Here is a 14,661-nt window from a genome sequence, read left to right as displayed (position 1 = left end):
GACTGATGAGTTTCTAGAGAAAGCTGCTTCTTTTTTGCCATTTTTGACCTGACATGGACCGTAAGACATGCCAGTCTATTGCATACTGTGGCAACTCAAAAACAAACACAAAGACAATGTTAAGCTTCGTTTAACGAACCAAATAGCTTTCAGCAATGTTTGATATAATGGCAAGTTATTTTCTAGTACCAAATTAGCAATTTAGCATGATTACTCAAGGAAAAGGTGTTGGAGTGATCGCTGCTGGAAATGGGGCCTGTCTAGATTTGATCAAAAATAACTTTATTCAAATAGTGATGGTGCTGTTTTTTTTACATCAGTAATGTCCTGAGTATACTTTGTGATCAGTTGAATGCCACTTTGGTGAATTAAAGTACTAATTTCCTTCTGAAACAGCAAAATATGTACATTATTCCAAACTTTTGGCCGCCAGTGTATATATCTCACAGTCTTACTGACCACCATTAATATTCTTAATTTAGGATGGCAATCAGTTCTCTGCACAGTTATAGAAGCATCTAAACATCTTGTACCACCAAGCACCCCTTACCTGGTACAGTCATTAAAATTCAAAGGTGTCTTCATCAGGAGGGTGCTTACCGGCTGTAAAAACAGAATCCTTCATTAATTAGTACGCATGCAAAACTCGGGACATTTTTTTTTACTTACATGGGAAAGATTTGAACTCAAAAAATGTTTGAATCTATTAATTTCAAAGATTGTACATCATACAAATGGAAATCCGCCATTTTTAATGCGCATGCGCAAACACGTTTTAATGTTTGTGCTATTACTATTACCGTACAGTTCAAATGGTTATGTTATATAGCAATCTGTCAAGCTGATGTTTTAATTCATACAGTTACGTTTTTGTCCAGCTTGCAGCTTCAGAACTTGCATGCGAGAACTTGCAAATGCTTATGTTTAATATGCAATGTTTTGGAGTATACTATGCCCCAACTATTTGAGGGGTTGTTATGATATTGTAACTTTAACTAATAAAAACCCAAAAGAAATGGACATGCAGATACATCCAGAATATGTTTTTTTTTTTTAATTTTTTTTTTAAACAAAGCTATTAGAGGGGTTGTTGATATGACATTGATATAATATTGTAACATTACAGATATGAACATTAACTAGACAAACAACAGATTTAAGACCAAATTTCATAAAAAATAAATAAATAAAACAAATAAAATAAAATAAAAATATAGCCACTAGAGGCAATCATTGGGGTCCCAGATCATATGGGCAGAAGATGACCAGAATAATCAAATATGATCAAATAGATTCTATGGATGCTGTGGACACAACTATTTTGGTGTCAAATTTAAACTAGACTTAAAAAAAAAAAATTTGGATAACTTTTTGTCAGAAGGATGGACCCCTAATAATAATAATAATAAAAATAAAATAAAAACACATTAAATTAAAATACATTTAACTACACCTCTTCAGGGCTGAACTGCCCTCCATCATTCAAAAAACACTCAACTGAGCAATATCCTTGAAATTCCTTGGAGGAATAAAATCCATGCAGGACCAACCAGCATGCGTATTCCATCACCAAAATCCAGTACAGCGAATGCATATAAAAAACATCCACAATGTCACCAAACTATACTGTGTGCATTAAAACATCCAGTACGTCACCAAAATCCACTACGTCATCGCGCTACAGCCTGCAGTGAGGACTCTCTCCACGGGAAGCATCATCACTGCCCACCGGATCCAGACAGCCAATGAGATTGTCTTCCATTCTTGTCATCTTGAGTATGGATTCAGCAAATTGTGACTCCAGTTGTTGCTTGCATGTTTTGATGTCATTTTTTGATAAGCTTCTCTCACTATCTCTTGATTGCATAGAGCTGCTAATAGTGGATGGCATGAATCCCTTTAGAAACAGAATGAGTGAGAAAATGGGGCCGTACTGCTGTAGCTTTCCTCCTCCGCCCATCTGCTGCATCTCTGGTGTTTTTAATTTCATCTCTGCAGATGATATTCACAGTGACCACAGAACAATTTCACACATGGGATCTCATGCCAAATAGTGCGTCAACATTATATGTTTGCAAGATGGGAATGCTGAATTTGGGATGAACCAAATGGGATACAATTTAATATTCATTGGAAGATTTAGTGCCTGAGAGATTGTGATTTCAGAAATATAAGATGCTTATTTCGAGTGACATATTAGCCACAGGGGTGCACTCAAATTTATTCATATAAGCCACTGAAATTGATCAATCTGTTTACAAATGGATCTGATTGACAACTCTTATTTTACTCTCCCAATTTTGTTTTATTTTATTTTATTTTTTATAATACATTGTGAATGTTGGCACAATAAAACAAGTTAGATCATACAGTGTTATAGTCAGAATGTGACACATATGATTGCTGCAACAAAATAATATATTTTAAATTCAATGTACTGTATAAAGTAAATCATATGCATATTAAAAGGTGTATAACATGTCCATACACTTTTTTCTTTAAAATGAAAGTATAAGGAAAAGTGTATATTTTTTGTGTTATGACTGGTTACCATATCTCTAAAGTGTTTCACCATTTTAATCACCTTTTTGCTTTCATTTTAAATGGTCATGGTGTGTGTGACAAATAAGTATTCCATTATTCCATGTAGTCTCTCGATTAATCATGAAAACTGCATGCATACTTATGATACATTTATAATTAGCCAAATTGTTGATTTTATATTTGTTTTTATTTATTAGTTTTAGATGGAGTATAGTATGCTACATTGCAGGACATGCCCAAAAGTATTTCTTACAGTATCAACTAATTTATATAATATGACATGCATTGATATCAGAAGATCTATCAATTGAATGGTATAATGAAATGTTGATACATTTCCACAACTCTTAGTTTCAAGAGTTTATGGATATCACTATGAATGCAGTTTTAGGAAGTTACTCACTTTAAATCATCTTACCAATATGTTACTTTTTTAAAACCTCTGTAGTTGAATGTAAGTTTCCATTACTGGAGTGAGATGAATTATAAACTGATAAGATGATAATCCATTGTTGAACCCAAAAGGGTCCATTAGTTATAGTAAAAATTGTAATTACTCTCATAAAGCTGATTCTACTAAACCGTGTGACTCCCTGTGACAGCAACATTTTTCAAAATGCTTTTAATCCTCTAAGAGTGTATCCATCATCTTCACCTGACACACGCACGCACGCACGCACACACACATACACACAATTAAACATACCTGGGGTCTATGGCAAATCAGACTTGTCAGATGCTCACTGAATTGGACAGGGAAAAAACAGAATTTGATCTTGCGTAGAGGCTGATCACTTAGTTTTGCTTGAGCAGAGCAGTCAGTCGAGACCTGACTATGATTAAAATGCCCCCATCAGGTGACAGCTAGTAGCCAATAGGACAAGATGTGCTCATCAAGCACATGTGCACATTAAGTCAGAAGACAAATGGGCCACAGTTATGTCCATTTTGATTTTCTGTTGATGTTTGGCTGCTGGCTGGGAGCTGGTCTAACATACCCGGAGAAGTCAATCTCCAATTAGATTTTTCATTGCTTTCTTTGAATGCTTTTATTGATAGAGTGACACAAAATAGAAACATAGTAAATGGCTTTAGCAGTGCATCTTTCTTTGAGGTGTTTCTACCCATGGTCAGGCCAAAGGGATTTTCAGCACGTTGTTGGGAAAACTGCTCTGAGACTGTAGCTTACTAAGCTACAAGATTCTCATAATTTAAAGTGGTTGGCTACACTGCAAACAATATGAGCAATAAGTAGCTAATTACATTGGAGCTACTAAAAGTGGCAATATCTTTTTAACAGTGATATAATTTATTTCAAGCCAGTTTTTTTCTGGCATAGTGATTTGAATCTGTTCATTTACATGAACTGTCCAAACAAACCAGTTCACTGGAATGAATCAGTCTTTCCACTAAAAGGGAACTAGAGAAGAACATCAATACTTGGAGCAGAGATACAGACTCAACAGACTGCAAGGGTTGACAGACACAACTCAAGAGACACTAGAAGATAAAACAGTGGATCTGAATATCTGGCTGGCTCGCTCTCCCCTCAGAACAACTTGACCAGGCCTGCATCAAACAGAATTGTAATAATGTTAGCCTCTTCTCAGTGGCATAACTACCAGCAGGGCAGCTACACTGCTTAATAGCTTTAAATCCTGTCAAATCAGGGGTGGGGAATGTCTGGCCTTAGGGCCGTATGAGGCCCACAAGATAATTTTACCCGACCCGTGATGCCATTCGAGAAATAATTTGAGAAGCCATAAAATGGCCCTGATTCAAATAACTGTAAATAAATAAATAAATAAATATAGAAAATTATTTAAAACAAAGTCTCAAATATTGATCTGTTTCTCAACCATACCTGTCGTATAGCTTCAGAAGACATGGCTTTAACCAATGGGATCATATGGATTACTTTTATGCTGCCTTTATGTCCTTTTTAGACCTTCAAAGTTCTGGCCACCATTCACTTACATTGTATGGACCTACAGAGATTTTCTTCTAAAAATTGTCATTTATGCTTTGCAGAAGAAAGTCATACACGTCTGGGATTACATAAGGGTGAGAAAATGTTGAGATAATTTTCATTTTGGGTTGAACTATCCCTTTAAATTCCAGGCTATATGGTAAATGGTAATACTGTATTTACTGGCTGTGTTTACGTGATCAGCTACAAAAGGAAGTAGTCACAGATACTTCTGATCAGGCATCACAAACAACTACCCAAGAGGGATAGGATTTCATGGGGAGACTGAATATTGCATGACACCTGCATTTTTTGCTGTAGCCCTGAACCCTCCTCACCGCGCTACCGTCGACTCTCTTCTGCATTAATATAAGTAGAGAGTTACAGATGCAGTGATTTAGTAAGAGATATAGAGCATTTTATTAGGGTAGAGAAAAATCTTAATACTACAGTGAAGATAACTTAACAACTTTACTAATCCTCGTGCAACAGGCAGCCCCAGCTCTGAAGTTTCCATCATTTTCTTTTTTTTTTTTTTTTTTGCACTGGGACCCATACAATCCTCGACACACCCCTGTCTCTTCTAAAAAAAAAAAAAAATCAGACTCAGTACAGAATTACTTGCAAAAACTGTGTGTGTGTTTAGGTTGCTCTTAGATGCTGCTATTAAATGTGTCATTCTCTTCAACTGGAAAACTGAAAGATTAGGGAGCTGCTGCATACTGTATATTCTAGAATTTTCTGGGTTGAATCTAATCACTAGAACATTGCCCCTTGCCTTTCACTGTTATAATGGCACACATCCTGTGAGGAAATAAATGTTGACATAAAACTGGATTTATTGCCTTTGAAAAAAAAAAAAAAAAAAAAAAAAGACTTGGCAGAATGGAAAAGAGCAGAGAAAAAGAAAACCATGAGATTATGACCATGCTGGCTATTAAAGTGTCTTCCTCAGGCAAGGTGAATCAGACTCATCATGACCTTCAAATAACAATCACAACGAAGAGAAAGAAAGTCTATTCTCACAGTAATATGCATATAAATAGTTACATGTTTGTGTAGATATAGGGTCGAAGAGCAGATAGGAAGAATGTTTCAGGAATAACATGTCTTGAACACTTACACTCACCAATGCTACACAAAACAAACAAAGAAGAGAATAGCTTGTGCAATTTACAGTGCTGTGGAATTCACTGAGTGAGTAATGTTTCCATATTTCTTCTCCTATTCTGCTTTCAGTGTGACATTGTTCAATAACAATTTAGCTTCAGTGACTACATTTACATAATTTGAATATTTGCTGGTTTTGTTCTGTTCTTTATTTCATGTCCTTGCAATGTTATAAGAGCATTTAAATATAAAAAAGAATGTTTAAGTATTTTTAGGTATTGCTTGGGTATGAAAATTAACCTTAAAACTTCACTAAGAATGAATTGCACCTGCTGATAGCGTTTTTTATTTGCAAATGCTGTATGCATTATTTTAGCATCCCATTCAATAAATAAATAATTAATATCAGCTAACAGTGCAAATGCACCCAAAAAAATCTGTGCTTTACACAATTTGCACACTGCAATTATCAATCTTGCAGGTTTTGAGTGCTACGTTGTGAAAGATGTGGACTATCCAGGGACCTGAATTGGGTCCAATTACTGTATATATATGCATGTGTAGAAGTTCTATGTTCGTGGGCAAGTGAGGAGTCAGGAGACAGCGAACAGTTAAGGTCAGTCTTTATTTTTTCCAGTTAAAGGTACGGCTTTTAGCCAACTCAAAACCAAGGCTCTTTATGTTGCCGGTCTTTCTCTCAGCTCGTCCCTGGTGCTTCCCCACACTCTGAATCTCTGGTGGGCCTTTTCAGGTCTCCCTCCACCATCACTATAATTAGAGACAGGTGTTAGAGTACTCACAACCAAGGTGACGAGCCTTACAACTCTCCCGCAGACCGACACATGACCACACCCCCCATGTCACTTACCCCCACCGCCGACTCAGGCCGTGGCAACATTCGGCCTGCCTACTCCCCCCATTTCTGAAGAGAAAGTCAGCCACAACCATCTGCGCCCCCAATTTGTGGACCACCTCCAATTTAAAGGGCTAAAGAGCCAGATACCAATGGGTGATCCACGTGTTAGTATCCTTCATGCAGTGGAGCCACTGCAGAGGAGCGTGATCGGAACAGAGGGTGAAGGCCCGCCCCAGCAAGTAGTAGCGTATGGTAAGAACAGCCCACTTAATTGCAAGACACTCCTTCTCGATGGTACTATACTTTGTCTCCCTGAAGGAGAGCTTTCAACTAATAAACAGCACTGGCTGTTCCTCCCCTCCCACCTCCTGCAAGAGCACCGCCTCCAGCCCCCTGTCAGATGCATCAGTCTGCAAAATAAATGGGAGTCGGGCAGGCCGCTGCGTTTTGTTAACCTATGCACCTGCCCGTGACCCAAGTGGAACCTCAGATACCTAACTTCCGCCCGCCCAATTGCACACTTCTTGGGGTTGGCCGTGAGTCCCGCCTGTCGCAGTGCTCTCAGGACAGCCTTCAGATGTTGCATATGCTGCCACCAGTGATTACTATAAATGATAATATCGTCTAGATATGCGGCAGCATATGCCGTATGTGGTCTGAGGATCTTGTCCATGAGGCGCTGAAACGTGGCCGGGGCTCCAAACAAACCAAACAGAAGCATCACGTGTAATCCAAACGGTGTGGAAATAGGAGTTAAAAATATTGGAGTTAAAGGGATCTGCCAATAGCCCTTTGCTAAGTACAGCGTCGAGTAAAATTGAGCCATGCCCAACCGATCGAGTAACTCGTCAATTCGCGGCATTGGATAAGCATCAAATTTGGACACCACATTCACTTTCCGGTAGTTAACACAGAACCGGACCGAGCTGTCGCTCTTTGGTACCAGAACTACCGGGCTGGCCCAATCGCTGTGCGACTCCTGTATTACGCCCATTTCAAGAATTGCCTCTAATTCTTCCTGAACTATCTTTTTCTTGTGTTCAGGAAGACACTAGGGGTGGCTACGAACCACCAGCCCCGGGGTGGTCTCAATATGGTTCTCTATAAGGTTTGTGCGACCGGGAAGGGGTGAAAACACATCCGTGAATTCTGCTTGCAACCCGGCAATGTCTGTAAGCTGTGACAGTGAGAGATGGTCTCCACAAGGGACCGGGGTGAATGAATTGGGTTTGGGAGCCACCTCCGGCCTGAACTCCGCCCTCTCTGGAACTACCATCGCCAAGGCTACAGGCACTACCTTCCTCCATGGTTTGAGGAGGTTGAGGTGGTAGATTTGACATGCCCCTTGATGTTGATGTTCTTGTGCTTGGAGCAAATTCTCCTGCATTACCTGCCCCAAAGTGTGGAGTTTTGCTCTAAGGTCAAGAACGTATTGAATTTGGTTAGCTTCCCATATGATGTCAAGCACACCGCGCAGCCAATGCCCATTCAGCAGCTCAAATGGGGAAAACCCTGTGGAGGCTTGCGGGACCTCTCATACTGCAAACAGCAGGGGTTCGAGCCACTTATCCCAATTTTTAGCATCTTTGTGTATGAACTTATGAATCATGTTTTTCAATTAAATCGTTCGACCAACCCGTCGGTTTACGGGTGATAAACGCTGGTGCGAATCAATTTAATGCCTGATAATTCATATAGTAGTGTACGTGACATGAATTTTGTGCCAAGATCAGTGAGGATTTTCTTTGGAATCACCACTCGGGAGATAATTTTGAAGAGTGCCTCCGCAACACAATGTGCTGAGATGTTGCATAGAGGCACTGCTTCTGGATATTGTGTTGCATAGTCCAACAGAACTAATACAAAGCGATGGCCGTGTGCAGTCCACTCTAATGGCACAATGAGGTCCATACCAATTCTCTTGAAGGGGACCTCGATCAACGGCAGAGGGTACAATGGCACTTTTGGGGTGGCCAGTGGATTCACCAACTGACATTCACGGCACACCACGCACCATTTGCCTATGTCGCCGTGAATGCCCAGCCAATGGTTCAAAGTCTTTTCATGACCTAAGTGACCAGCCATTGGGTTATAGTCAGCCACCTGGAAGAGTGTTTCCCGACGGCCAAAACAGGGTGGAGCTGGGAGGGACAGGGTGGGGGGGAGGGGAAGGAACATGAGACACAGAGGTTGGAGAGAGAACAGAGGGAGAAGAAGAAAAAAATACTGGATCGCTGCCTCCTGGAAACGTCGCCATGTAGTCCTCTGCCAACTGGACGGCCTCTTCCAGTGACGCCGGGCATAGGCAGCACTGGACCCACTCAGACATACCTCGAGGAAGTTGGGGGCGACAAACTGCTCCAGTATCACCAGGTCGACAACATCCACGGCGCCGTGGGTTCCCTCCACCAGCAACCATTTCCGGCAGGCATCCCGGAGCTTTTGGGCAAAAGTGAACAGGCAGCTGTCCTTACTGAAACTCAAGGACCTGAAGAGCTGGTGACTCTGTTCGGGGCTATGACCGACCCGTTGCTGGATGGCCTTTTTCAGCTGTTGGTAATTAAGGAGGCTGGTGGCAGGAAGTTGTTGTGTTGCAAGCTGTGCCTCCCCGGAGAGTAAGAGCCATAAACAGGCTGCCCACTGGTCGGGAGGCCACTTCCATACCTCCGCCATCTTATCAAAAAGGTCCAAAAAGGCCTCGTCTGGCCCCATCTTCATTAGAGCCATGGGTGGGTTCCAGGGAGGTTGCAGCACCAGCCCCCTATCTGGCGATCAGGTTCCGTAGCACCTACCGGTTCTCCGCTTGTGCCTGGAGCAGGACTTGGAAACGCTGTTCCTGCTCCAGGCGTATGTCCATGAGGGCTTGATGTTGACTTTGCTGGATGCTGGCGAAGGTCTTGAAGACTTCACCCAGCAGTATGGACTCCATAACGGTGTTCTCCTCCAAAGTCGGGTTTTCGGCACCACTGTAGAAGTTCTATGTTCGTGGGCAATGGAGGAGTCAGAAGACAGTGAACAGTCAAAGTCAGTCTTTATTTTTTCCAGTTAAAGGTACGGCTTATAGCCAACTCAAAACCAGGGCTCTTTATGTTGCCAGTCTTTCTCTCAGCTCATCCCTGGTGCTCTCTCCCTGCTCTGACAGGTCTCCCTCCGCCATCACTACAATTAGAGACAGGTGTTAGAGTACTCACAACCCAGGTGACAAGCCTTACCACTCTCCCTCTCCCGCAGACCGACACATGACCACGCCCCCCATGCCACAGCATGGTTATAGCACTCTTCTCCATCATTTGATCATAAGTTGATGAATTAGTGCTGACATGACTGCTGGAAGATTGACACAAACATTTTTTTTTAAGTCAAATTTTGTTTACTGGCTGCTTCCACGGGCAGTAATAGCACAACGTTAATTGCACCAGGCTAATAGCGCTGAGTTTTGTGAATAGGGCACAATCCATTGTATAATGATCTTAATTTACAAAGACAAAAAAAGCATGCGTGCGCTGAAAACAATAGCAATTTTTTTAAATAGTCATGGTGGAGTGCTACTTCAGTACTTTTAGCACCTGGTTAAACTGTATTGTGGGTGGTTTGTGAATAAGTGTTAGTGGTTAGTGGTTAGTTTTGGTGCTGTAATACTGCACCCAAAAGTGTCTCCACTATTTAGTGATTTCACCCCATAGTTACTTTGCTGAGTTTGTAATATTAGAATCTTAATCATAAATAATAGAATGGTTTTGCTCATCATTTTGGTCACTCAGCTGGTGAGCATTAGAAAGGCAGCATGATATTTGCTCAAGGCAGAAGTATTTGTGCAGAGGAAAATGTCACATGGACAAGTAAATCTATTTTTGTGACATGCTTCTCCTTTGTCTTCCTCTCTGGAATACAGTGAAATTTGTTCTAGGGTTGAACAATGATGTGCAGGTCTCTCAGTGAAGTGTCTGGCCACAATCCTGATATATGGTGCATCTGATCTCCACTATTTCCACTCCTCAGGTTTACCTCTGAAAATCAAGGTGCATTTTCTTTCATCTGAACTGGACAGATCACTGATCCTACATTCCCTCGTAGATACTCCTTTGAGGTGATCGCAAGTCAAACAGTCATTGATTTGTGCAATACACATCAAAATTGTAACTGCAAAGCTAAGCTTTCCCATGCAATCTTCTACAGTGTGAATTAATAGTGGTACAAGTGTAGCCAGTGGGTTGTAAAGGAACAACACGGATACAAAAAATATTTTGGGGGGATTTATTCTGATGGCTGTTAAACTATAAAAACAAACAGGGGTTGATGGGGCCGTATAGTATTTAAAAAAGAAAAAGAAAAAAGAAAATGCAAAAAATGAAATACAAAAATGAAATAAGGTATAACGAAATATGGTAGAGGCTAATGTCAAAAGAAAATACAAACAGGGCATTAGCCTGCCCATATGCTTCAGCATACATCTCCTTAATACATGTTTATATAATTCACAGCAATTTATGCATTTAACACATGCTTAAATCACTCAAAGCATTTTATGCATTTTTAACCAGGCTTTAAGGACATGTATAACAGTTTAAAACAATAAAATTCTCATTACACATGTTTTCACATATAACATGTATTACACTTATTCACTAAACTGGAGAACACTCTGGGCTATAAATCCTTAAATGTTATATGATTAATTCTGAGTTTTGGTGCACATGGTTATGTATACCCAGTCCTTGCATGTGCACCAAAATGTGGTTAAACTCCATACATGCAATCCATATGCATCCTTCAAAAATTATCCATAACAAACACTCAGTTTTAACTAATGGCTCTTGTGAATACATATTTAAAGCAATTTAACAACATTATGTGTAACATTTTATATTTGCCCGAAGAATTATCAACCGATGAACAAAACCGGGAGCTCTCTTGCCCAACGTATGTTCTCACGTCTCTAACACGAGAGAGTGCTGGAGGGCAGGTGTCGCAAAACTCAGGTGTCGCAACACATCCAATTTATGACTAGAGTTAAATTACATTACATTTCTCCACTTGGCTACACAAGGATGATGTCTTCCCTATTGTTTTTTGTCCAAAGCTCTCATCAGCTAATGGATAGGAATATTTGCTCATGAGGCATGATGGTAAATGATCTGAACAGAATTTAGATTTTTTTTTTTTTTTTTTACTTGTGTGGCTTATTCCAAAATAACTCCCTAAAGCAAATGACATAACACTTCCCTGCTAAAAAGACCAGCTTAGACCAGCATTAATTTCCATTCTGGACCATGCTAGTTTATGCTAATTACTGCTGGACACCAACATGCTGGGCACCAGTATGCAAGACACAACATATGCCAATAACCATCTATGCTGGTCTTCTCAGCAGGGAAATTACAGGGTCAATCCACCTGGAAACTTTAAGTTTAAGGGTTATGTGCTTTGCTCAATGTCACAATAATGATTCTTATGGATTCTCCGCTGAAGGGATTTGAACATGCAACCTTTTGGTTACCAGCCAAGATCTTTCATCACTAGACTACATCATCTCCATCCCTCTCCCTTATGCTTTTTCTTTTCACATTTCTCTTTATATTTGTCTTGCTGAACTGTATTCAAGACAAACAGACTGGGGCCTTTGTTGTAAATAGGATATTGTACTCTTGACAGTTCTTAGCTAGTAACTTACAATAGCTTTCTTTTCATGGGTAATTGATGGATATCTGATAGATGTCTTCACCCACTGAAGCAAGTCTAAATGTTTTGAGCACTACTCTTAAATCTACTCTCAAGAGAAATGCTGAAATGCCTTATTTTGTTAAATCATTAGTTGTTTGTTTTCCAACCTCCATTTGTCATAATAATGCCATGCAGATTACTGTAATTACTCTCTCTTAACACTATAATGTAAACTGTAATTGGGTACTTCTGGTAGCTATCCAGCAATAGTTTGAGAAGGCACATATGACAGAGTGTACTATTTTCACTTGTCCCCTGGGCAGTGTGGATTGTCTGGTGAGAATGAGAATGATAAAAAGACATGGCTCTAGGTAAGGACAGCCATCTGTGTGAGATGCATTTCTGTTTGATACTTCTGGTCAAAAGACTGATTTGACTTGGGATTTGGAGACAAATAACAAATTAATGCTTGAACGTGGCAGATAATCATTAGAACCAGCATCAAGCTTCAGACATCTATAGCATCTCTACCCTCCTCACATATCTACACCTCTTCCTCCCTTCAGGGAATAGTGATTGAGTGTACTGTGTCTACAGCTGTGGATGTACTGTTTGTGCTTTCATGTTGCCATTATCAGTCACTTCTGCTGTGTATCCTCTTGGACAGTTCTGTTTCTGTGAGCTTGCAGATCATTATCAGAATATTTGTGCGGTTTGGCTCACCGTATTGATGTCTGATTAGGGTTAATATAGAACTTGCAAGATGTCTTGTATTGGCTAAAATTAGTACATATTTTACACTGGACGCAAGTGGCACATTGTGTCGAGATAAAACAAGATCAATCCAATAATAACTGACAAAGCTGTCTATTCTGTATGTTCCTGATGCAGCATGTAATGCAATGCGTCTTCAGTTGATGTACACCACATTCCTATTTTTTTAAACTTTAGTTATATAACTCCAATCACCTACTCTCATTGAAAATAAATGACTTCCATACAAATATGATGTTCTTAAGGAGAACCTCTGTAAACATACAGTGCTGCCTATGAAGTGATAAGTCTGTGTTCCAGAAATGTCAGTATTTTTCATACTTATTCTTCAAGCAAAGCTGAGGTCCACATGGCAAGGTGATCACATCAGAATTTGTAGATTGTTGTACATAATGTTTACACATTAACTTTTATACATTTGGATAGACAGTGGAATGTGAAATATCGACATATTCACCACATCTAAACTGTAAGCGATTTGAAATGACATTCAGATGACACTAGTGAAAATATAACCATTTCCACCCTTTGTATGGCTGTATTAATTATCATTACCGCCGCCCCCCCCCAAAAAAAAACAACAAATTATGATTTTTGCCTTAATATCAAAGGTCTTAGAAAAAAAAGAAATTATGATCCAACGTGAATTTTCTTGATAAAAAAATATGATCGTGCCTGGTAACGTGCATGTAAAATGGCTAGAAATAGCATTTTAGCTTAGCATGAAGCTGAAAATTTACACAAGGTTTATTTCTATTTCTTCTGCCCCAAACTTACTTCAAACTTACTTCTCTGTCAGCTCATGTAACACATCATAAGAAAGTGTTTCATCGCTGTTCAAATGCACTTTGGAATGCATCATTTATATGTATAAATATTTTCCATCAGAAAAGACTAATTATTAAAAAAATAAAATGACAATAAAATGCAAAGCAATCTCTTCAGTAATCAAAATACTTTTGGAATGTAACTGTATTCTAATTACCAATTATTTAAATTGTAACTGTAGCGGAATACAGTTACTTATATTTTGTATTTTAAATACGTAATCCTGTTATATGTATTCCGTTACTCCCCAACACTGTATATAGTGTAACATTAACATGTGTTTCACGTATTTCCTGGTGTGTGTGTGTGTGTGTGTGTGAGAGAGTATGTGTGTGTGTGTGTGTGTGTGTTGCTGCAATTATTTCTTAACTTGTTCTGAAACTTCTGATTCTTTGAACCACAAAGGATTTGTTAACATTTTGCACTTCTCTGGAGTTCATGCTTTATGCTTTAGATGATGCATAAATATTGTACAGTATGTATATGTGTCTATGCAAACATACACATTTTTTGATAGAACTACACTTTATGTATGAATACCTATGAATAGTAATAGCTTGAATAGTGTGTGAACTAAATGACTTAACTGATCTCATTGCTAATACCTATATCTTTTTGAAAGGCTTGGAATTTTAGCCTTTTAACTATGAATTCCTCATACCTGAGTAATGAAGAGTGGGACCGCTGGCTTCACTTTCTAAATGCTTGCACTGTTTAATATGCTGTGGTGTTAATAGAGCCTGCAGTCACAAAAGCTCTGCCATGATGTGCATCTCAGCTTATATATGTGGGTCACTCATTTCTTCATTCAGCCTGCAGTTAGCTTGTGGCAAGGGCATTTTTTATTTTACTTAAATAGCTTTGAAGTGGAGATCTCTGCTGCTTTAATGTTGTTTGTTGTGCTACTTTGTGTGATTAG

At 39.5% G+C, this 14,661-nt stretch overlaps 1 protein-coding gene across 2 annotated transcripts in view; it reads left to right on the top strand.

Moving 5' to 3' along the window:
* LOC127434183 (contactin-associated protein-like 2) overlaps positions 1-14,661 on the top strand; it is a 508,727-nt gene that overhangs the window by 164,753 nt on the left and 329,313 nt on the right. The window lies entirely within an intron of this gene.

Source organism: Myxocyprinus asiaticus, chromosome 44 (assembly GCF_019703515.2).
Source record: "Myxocyprinus asiaticus isolate MX2 ecotype Aquarium Trade chromosome 44, UBuf_Myxa_2, whole genome shotgun sequence".
Taxonomy (NCBI): domain Eukaryota; kingdom Metazoa; phylum Chordata; class Actinopteri; order Cypriniformes; family Catostomidae; genus Myxocyprinus; species Myxocyprinus asiaticus.
The sequence above is the reverse complement of the archived record's forward strand: the minus strand, read 5'-3'. Positions and strand labels throughout refer to the sequence as shown.